At 35.0% G+C, this 9,168-nt stretch overlaps 1 long non-coding RNA gene across 1 annotated transcript; it reads left to right on the top strand.

Moving 5' to 3' along the window:
* The first annotated feature begins 8,539 nt into the window (after window positions 1–8,539).
* Window positions 8,540–8,913, top strand: LOC113328500. The gene is made up of 3 exons (XR_003349447.1): window positions 8,540–8,595; window positions 8,714–8,758; window positions 8,871–8,913. It is a non-coding gene; the product is annotated as an uncharacterized LOC113328500 (long non-coding RNA).
* Window positions 8,914–9,168: the final 255 nt, after the last annotated feature.

Below are 9,168 nucleotides of genomic sequence, written 5' to 3'. Positions count from 1 at the left end.
ATGTTGTGAAATGATCAGAGTGTCGTTTAAGGCTTCATTGCCTCATTTTTTTGTGATTTTGAAATATATAATAACTCTTATCAAAAATCATTTTTGAATTGAATGTTTTATCCTAAAGTTTTTTTTTCGAAATACTCTCATTTTACAACTTCTATCAAAATTGATTTTAAGCTCAAACATAAAAGATAAAGAAGTTGGAAACCATTGTATAGCCAAGTGGATTTTCCCCCTCGCAAGAAAGATCCAAAGAACTTACCGGCGGAATCAGAAATTATAAATGAAAGGTGCCCGGAAAAAAAGAAAAGAAAACCTATACTTATGTGGATTTTAACGGATTAAATGTAGTACTCCGTTATAAAATACTAGATAAAAGTAAGCGTATTTTAATGATTTGGAAGGGGTTACAGCCAAAATTAGTCAACCTTTAGTTCTGTTCTTGAGAGTCTTCGCGAATTTTGCATATTCCTAGGGCTCTTGTATTTTTGAGAAAACAAAACAACAAATATTATTATCTAAGGTAATAGATCTCAGAGGAGGGATCCCTTCACATTTTTAATCTCACATTATCTCACATGTTTGATTTGATTTTGCAAATAAAAACTAAACTGTAACGAGTTTGAAGCTAATATTTTGGAAATATGTTTCTTATACAAAGCTCTATGTTCCTATCGAAAATGTGCGTATTCCGAGATGTATAACACCACCATCAACTACTTTGATAATGAGCCATTGAAAATCAACATATTTTTAGCCATTCAAATTAAGACCGGTAGATTGTGAGATTATATATTTCGGAATGTGCTCATTTTTGGTAGGCATATGGAATTGGGTAAGAGAATATATCTCCAAAATATTAGTTTCAAATCCGTTACGGTTAGGTTTTTATTCGCATAAATCGCGTCCAACGTATGAGATAATGTGAGAATAAAAGTGTGAAGGGATTCTTCCTCTAGATCTAAACCATTAGTGTAGTATAAGGAAATTCTTTTTCTAATCCTAATGCTCGTACTCTTATATTTGGAAAAACAAAACAATAAGATATAATTTGTACTTGCTCAGTTTCTGAAAATTAATAAGATATAGTGGAAAAAAATTCGTATTCTTGGCACCGGCATTTAGAAAAAAAAAAAACCAGTAAACCATAAATGATAAGAGAGAAGGGGGAAAGGAGTACCATTTTACGTAATTACGTTGCTTAGAGCATCTCCAACAGTAGGTCAAAAAAATCCTACGTGGATGTCATTGTTAGATCCCCATTTATTTAGATTTTATCCCTGGATCTTAATAAGACCCTTTATACTAAAACTCACCTCCAGTAGTTAAGGTTACAAGATGTATTTTAGATTTAGATAAACACTAAAAAAAATGATATTTAGCTTGATTCCACATTAAAAATTATTTTTTTAAAATAAAATTGATGACATGGAATTAGTTAAGGGTTATCCCGAAAGTGTAGTTAAGACTTTCTTTAACACCTTCGTATTTAGTATTTGATCCCTCCTAGTTTGTAGGACCTAACCATTGCAGATGCTTTTATACTAAATGGGGGTCTAAAATCCTATGTGTCATTCAAAAAAAAAACTTTCACCCCTCTGTTGGAGATGCTCTTATAATTATTATTGGTGATGGCTCTGATTAGAAGAATCCTGAATTTTTAGATCATGTCATCCAGCCAAATGTATAAACCATCCTAAGGATTTAAGACCTCTAAATGCATGCTAATTATCATGCACAAGCATTTTATTTTATTTTTGATGCAAAAGAAAAACATTTCATTCCTTGAAGTTATCTTACATAACTTCTACTGACAGATTGATCATCCCTAATTTATTTAATAAACATGTATGGGATGTTACAACCGATATCAAAACAAGATCTGTCAGTTCTAGATTTGTTAGCGATTACATGACCAGCATTGTTTGCAGTTCTTTTGACTTGCTTAACCGAAAAGAAGGAAAAGGAGGAAAGCATATGCCTTATTTCATATACAATTCCTTGATTCATCTAATGGACGTAGGATTTGGCTTGCTTGTTAGAGTTAACAACATTTGTACAATCACTTTCAAAAGTTACTTTATGCAAGTTTCTTCTTTGGCCCATAAGATAGCTTCATTCATGGACAAACACTCAGTTTGCTCTGTATTTATTCCTCCATTGAAGTGTCTGTCCCCGATGCCTCTGCATTGACCTGTTGAATCACGAATAATTAAACCAATATCAACATCAGATATGTTATAATCAAAAGAAGCATCTAAATTAATTTTCAATTCACCCATTGGTGGAGGTGACCAGGACTGTTTAATTGACTCTTGTAATGACATATTATCCTCTGAGCATTGATTCACCGTACTGTGAATAGAATGTATCGTGCTTAGGATATTTTGACTTTTATTTTCAAATACTTTTAAATACCTGTTCTTCCAGAGGGTCCAAGCTGTGATCATAAATTTTAAGACCCAGTGATCGCTGTTATGTGTATTAACAGTATCTGTTGTGTCAAACCAGCTTCTAATCCAGCTTGTTACATCTGTATGTTGAGCTTGAATGTTTGCAACATTCACATTCATGGCTAACCAGACAGATCTAGAATGATCACAATCAATAAGCATATGCTGTAAAGTTTCCTCAGTTAATAGGCATCTGGGACATATAGTTTCAATATCTTCCCTATAAGTGTTTAGCTTAACTTTAGTATGAATAATGCTTTTAAGGCATTTCCAAATAAATATCTTGACCTTATGCGGAGCTTTTGTTTTCCACAATCTTTTCCAACTGATATTTGGATATTGATTCCTTTGAACTGAATTATTAGATTGATTTGTTAATGCCTTATAAGTCGACTTGACCGAAAATTCACCTGTCCTACTTGGTTCCCAAACAAGTCTATCACAACCATACTGAACCAGATGCATTTTTAGGATTAAATCATCTGTTTCACTGGGAAATAAGGATTTCACCAACTGAGTATTCCATCTTCTGGGATTTTGAAGCATTAAATCAGAAACTTGAACTATTCTAGCTGGTTCTAGGAAAGTATCATTGGGTGATGGAGGAGAATCTAAACCTTGCAACCATTTATTATACCAGACTAAAGTTTTAGTTCCACATCTTATATCCCATCTATGGAATTTCCTAACATAGTGAAGCCCTAACTCTAACCCTTTCCAAATCCAGGATGAATTTTATGGGATTCTTGAAGATGAAGAAAGTCACAATAAGGTGAATATTTAGCTCTCATAATTTTTGTCCAAGGTTTATCTACTTCTGTGCATAACCTCCAAGCAATTTTAGCAATTAGGGCATTGTTGTATTGTTCTAGATTTCTGAAAGCTAATCCTCCTTCATTCTTAGAAAAGCACAGGGAACTTCATGCAATCAGTTTAATGCCCTTATTGTTCTTGTGTCCCCACCAGACTTTCCTTTGGATAGAATCCAGTTTGTTGATAACATTTTTTGGTATTTTGAAGTTTCTCATATAATGAGATGGAATAGAATTAAGAACTGATTTAACTAGAGTAGTTCGAGCTGCTTGATTCAGAGTTTTTAAACACCACCCTTGAAGTTTATTTTCATAAGATCTTGAACAGAGCTGAATGAATTAGACTTATAATTTCCTAAGAGTATAGGAAGTCCCAGATACTTATCTGAGGGGAAAAGTTGTTTAACTCCCAGCATATTTCTAATGGGTATCTTCTGATCATGAGATAGATCTCCTGTAATAAATGCCGATGATTTCATGAAATTTATCATTTGACCAGAAAACTGACTAAACTCTTGCAGACAAGACTTAACTTGGTTAATGCTTCTTTGATTTTCCTGAAAGAACAGCATACAATCATCTGCAAAAAGTAGATGATTGATGGATATGGAGTTTTTAGCTACCTGAATACCCTGTAACTTGTTTAGAGCTTCTGCATGAAGTAAAGATCTTGCCAAATACTCCATAGAAATTATAAACAGGTAAGGGGATAAAGGATCCCCTTGCCTAAGACCTATGGAAGGAGAGTAAGGCTGACAGTTACTTCCATTCAGTCGAATAGAAACAGTGGTTGTTGAAATACACTGCTGGATAATAATGCGCCAATCTTCACAAACTACCAAAGAATGAAGCATTTTATCAATAAATGACCATTCTACTTGTAGTTGCAGGAAATCCTACACTACACCCCTCACAAGATTTCATTAACATTCAACTCATTTTAGATTAACAATCTTAATTTTATTGATGAATCTTTAAACAATCTTACAAGAAAAGATAAAGTAATCAAGAATAACCACTGCTATAGATTTTCTCTCTCCTAAATACTTACTTCTCACTCAGAAAAGATCTCTCTCTTTTCCTTTACAACTGAGCGGCTATTTATAGGGAATTACATAGTGGATGACAGCTAACCTGTCCTTTATTTTCGGATATGGCTTGTGACATTCTCGCAACCTTACAAATGTTAATCTCGCAAACTCTCTAATTTTCGCAGGATCATCACATTTTTCTCATGATTTAGCTGACGTCGTTTATTATGTCATTTCTGAAATTGTTCTGCGACACTGTTGTGTTGTGTTGTTGATAATTTCGTTGAGGCATTATTGCTACGAGATTCTGATCCTACATCTTGCCTCTTCTCATATATTCTCTGTGAAGTAGAGAATGATGTGAGAAATGCCTCAGTTGTCCATCTCTTCATATTCTGCATTTATCACACGTATCCTTTCTTCAATCTATTTCTTGACACGTCTTTTGGAACCGCTGCTTTTCAACCACTCACGTCTTTTCTCATTAATGGTGTTTATTTCTTCGAGTAAAAAAGATCTTCTTTATATATTCTTCTCATTCTTCTTTCCATTTTCTTTTTACTTTCTCTTCTCTTTTTACTCTCTCATCTCTGCAACTCTATTGTTCTTACGTAAGTTCTGCTACTGTAATTTTTCCTTCTTCAATCTTCTTACTTTTCATCCATTCCCATACTCTATATTCAGATATGCCTCCAAGCGGTCAAAAGCATGAGAAAAATTTTAAGTAAACCCAAAAAGATCTTGCCAAGAAAGGTTTCACACTTTCTACTATTCCTGGTGAAAGTGTCAAATCAATTCTTTCTATCAAACTTTTCTTTGATCAACATTGTGATGATCAATCAATCATAGTTTCGCTGGGTCAAATTCTCGCAGGTCTCCCCATTCCTCTTTATGACCCATATATTCCTATGTTCTATGAAATTCTCGCTCACTCAGGATTTTCGCGAGCTATCTTCCAATTGAGTGGGGATTGCATCCCTCTGATGCTGGAGTTCGCTAACCGTGGTGCTGGTAAAGGGTCTCTTTACTCTAAAGAACTTAGGGATCCTAAATTCGCAGACTTGGAGATAATTGCTGAAAAATACACAGTAGCGAGTTTCTTTGAAAATTATGAATTGATCTCCATGAAGAAAGAGAATACTCGCTGGGGTATTCGCTTGAAAAGGAAAGATAATATTGATGTAGCTAAAATACTCATGCAAGACATTGATTGGCACTCTGGTAAGAACACAACTCCTCGCCAATCCAAAGATGATAAATGGTGTGTTTTTCCCTTGATGCTGAAAGGACCTTACATTGCTGGGTCAAATGTTCTTCCTGAGAATCTCGTTTCTTATAAACCTAGGGTATTCTCTTGGCCCGAGAAGGAGAAAGAGGTATGTTTCTTCCAGTTTTCACCAGTTTTACATTTCTTTATTTGTCTTTGTTCTTTTAATCGCTGATTCTTGCGACATTCTACAGATCCAGAAGTTCAAAGATAGCTACCATAGGACTGGGAAAGCTAGTACCTTGTTAGCTCTTCGCTCATACACAGATGAGGTAAGAAATATTCTCTTATGATTTTAAACAGTATACTGTTGCCTCTATTTCTTATTTCTATATGTGTGTGAAGATTATTGCTGAAATAGAAGAGCCTGCCAATGTTGTGAAGACTGGTGATAAAGGCAAAGATGCTCTTCGCAAGGAAAAACCAACTGCTCCTCCTTCAAAGAAGAGAAAAATCCGTTCTTCCTCTCCTTCAAATATTCCTTCTCATGAAAACTCCGAGAGTGATGAGGATGATGAGGATAATGATGACCTTGCTGCAAATGAAGATTTTCCATCTGAATCTTCTATGGCTAAGCTCTCTGGCCTCTTTTCTGATTCTTGGCAAGGAATGGGAGATAATAAATTCACTAATACCTGCAAAGCTCTCGCTATGATTTGCTATGTTCCTTTATTGGATGGTGATAATTCTCTTCGTGGAGTTTCTAGATCGGTGACTCCCAACTTCCTGCATTCTCTTAATAGTCTGGTATTTTTTCTTCCTTTTACTTCTTCATTATTGTAAGGATTATAAACAGATGTACCCCTATATTTACACCCGACTTAACTATGTACCCCCGTTTTTTTCCCATTTACAAATATGCCTCTGTTGGATGTTTTCCATCCAAAAACGTTAAAAAAGTCAATTTCTCGGTCACATGTCAATTTATCTTGACCGAGATGAGAAAATGATGCCACGTATTTGTGAAAATGAGGCCACATGTTTGTTATAATTAAGTATTACGTGTCACAGATCTCGGACACACATCTAGGTCTAGGAGATCCCTAAGATATCTGATGGTATCAACTATGTAACTATGGTTTTTCCGCCAACACGTGTAGTTACTTTGTTTTCTCCGCCAACACGTGTGGGCTTGCTGGACCAGAAACGAAACACGTGGATGTGTGATGACCATAGATCTGAATTTCAGCACATCTCTATGAAAATTAACGGTATTCGATGGAAGAGTTTTAGATGAAGATGGGGGAAAATAAGAGAGAAGCGTCATAATCTCGTAAAACCTTTCTTCTTCTTCCCTTTTTTCCTCTCTGTTGCTCTTCCCCCTTCTCTGTTCCTCTCTCTTTTTCAGATAGAAACGTCGATTTTCCACTCTCTGTTTGTAAACGAGTAAGTAAATATGGTGAAGTTAAGACGAGGAAAGAAGAAGGAGAAGAAGAAACCAGAAAAAGAAGAAGAAGGAGAAGAAAGGTAAGTGAAAAACATCATTGGGTTCTTCTGTGTGTTCGATTGATTAAACTTTTTTCTAGGGTTTCTGTTTTTTTTTTCGATTTTGGGTTTGTTTGTTTGATTTTGGGTTGCTGTAAATGTTTGATTTTAGGGTTTTCAGTTCTTAAGGATATGGGTTTTGTTTCTGCAGTAATTGATGATTGGGTTTCGATTGTGTGGATTGATTAAAGTTTTTTGAATATATTTTAGGGTTTCTGTTTTTTTGAAGTTTAAGTTTCAATTGATATTGTGGTTTGAAATACAGTCAGTAGCAATGAAATGAATCCTAAAAGCATCAATTCTGCAACAACAAATCAAAAAATTACAGTCTTTAAGACCCATTGGGTAGAATCGAGTAAAGAGATGATAAGTGGTGGTTTACCTTCTTTGATTTTCATTAAAGCTTCAAAAAGAGGCCTTTGATTTTTCCTCTTCAAATGTTGTAAATCGTCAAAAAACCAAAGACAACAAATGATTTATCATCAAAAAATATCAGTGGGTTTCCATTAATTTACGAAATTAAGCTAAAAAGAACGAGAGACATGCATTCAAATAAGGAAAACAGTGGGGGAAAAACAACATGAGAATGGAAATAAGATGAGAGTAGCTACCTGTATTGGTCATGTTAGGACTATATGTCTCTAATTGGTTGATTTGTGAGGTTAGTTTGAAGTAAATGATCCTTGTATATGTATGTTTGAGCTAATACTATGTATTCATTTGGTGCAGACCTGAAGTTGAAGATAAGTTTCCTAAGAGAGACATAAAGGTGAAGGTTATGAACACTGTGATGAGTTTTGAATTCAAAGGGTTGGCTAGAGCAGATATGGGTCTCCTTCAATTGAAAGAAAAGATCAAGCCCCTACTTAGGTTGCAGCCTAATGAGGAAGTGGATTTAGTATGGTATAGTGACCCCTGTTTACCAGATTCATTACTTATTGAATAAGAATTTTGGAGGTTTTGGGATAATGCAGAAGTACATGAGAATTGGACTACACTGCATATGCAAGTTATCATTCCACATGAGTATTCTGAAGGGTTAACAGAGGTAGCTATTCCACACAAGTATTTGACACCAACAAAGTCTTCAACACCAAAGAAACCAGTGAGCAAAACCAAGCAAATTCCTACAAGAACAAGTCTTAGACTATCTAAGAAGAAGAACCAAAGTCAGGCAGCGAACAAGAAGTTATTCATTGACTTAGATAAAGAAGAAGTATATGTTCCTCAATTTACACAACAAACACAGTCTAGTGTAGCTGATAACATACCTGAAGAACAGTTTGAAACATTTAATCCTGACTTTTGGTTTGAAGCAACACAGGCAGCAAGCGTTGTTGAGGATGATCAGTATGTTGTACAACTTCCAAATGAAGAACCTGATGAGTGTCACCCTGAGCAGGATTTAGAAAACTTCAACTGTGGGTATGATAATGAAGAACAACATGCAAAGGACTATGAGGAATTTTTGATGAAGGCTGCGGATGGTGGCTTGGAAGATAATTTTGATGATCCTAACTTTGGTGAGGTGGAGGTTGATAATGACAATGAAGGTAATGTTCTCTTTTCTTGGGTATTTGATTGTTTGTTTTGTTTTTGTTTTGTGTTTGTTATAGTATCTCAAGTATCTTAAAAATGAATTTTGTATGGTTGTTTTGTGTGTTGTTTCAGAGGATCATTATGGGGATATAGTGAGTTCTGATGGAGAAGATGAAGGTAATAATATGCTTGTTTAATTTGTTTCAGTTCATTATTGTTAGTTATTGTATTTTCAAAACAAGTTAAGATGAAGGTACTGACAAACACAATTTGTTTGTTTGTTTGTTAGGTGGACAAGAACAAGCTAAACCAGGTGGGCCTGAATGTAATGCACCTCACCAGTTTAATGGACCTCAAGCTAATGAGCCCTGTCCCACAGCAGAGTTCGAGAAAGAATATGCAGAGCACTTTAGGCAAGAAGAAGAGGAAGACTTGTTCCAAGAGGAGATAGGTGAGGAATTTAATCCTACTAAACTTGTAGTTGGTACCAAATATGTTAATAAAAATGAATTTAAGAAACATGTTAGGCATTTCTGTGTAATAAATGGACATGAATTTGTATGGAATAAATGTGATAATAAGCAACA

This window comes from Papaver somniferum, chromosome 1 (genome assembly GCF_003573695.1).
Source record: "Papaver somniferum cultivar HN1 chromosome 1, ASM357369v1, whole genome shotgun sequence".
Taxonomy (NCBI): Eukaryota; Viridiplantae; Streptophyta; class Magnoliopsida; order Ranunculales; family Papaveraceae; genus Papaver; species Papaver somniferum.
This window is presented reverse-complemented; position numbering and strand designations above follow the sequence as displayed.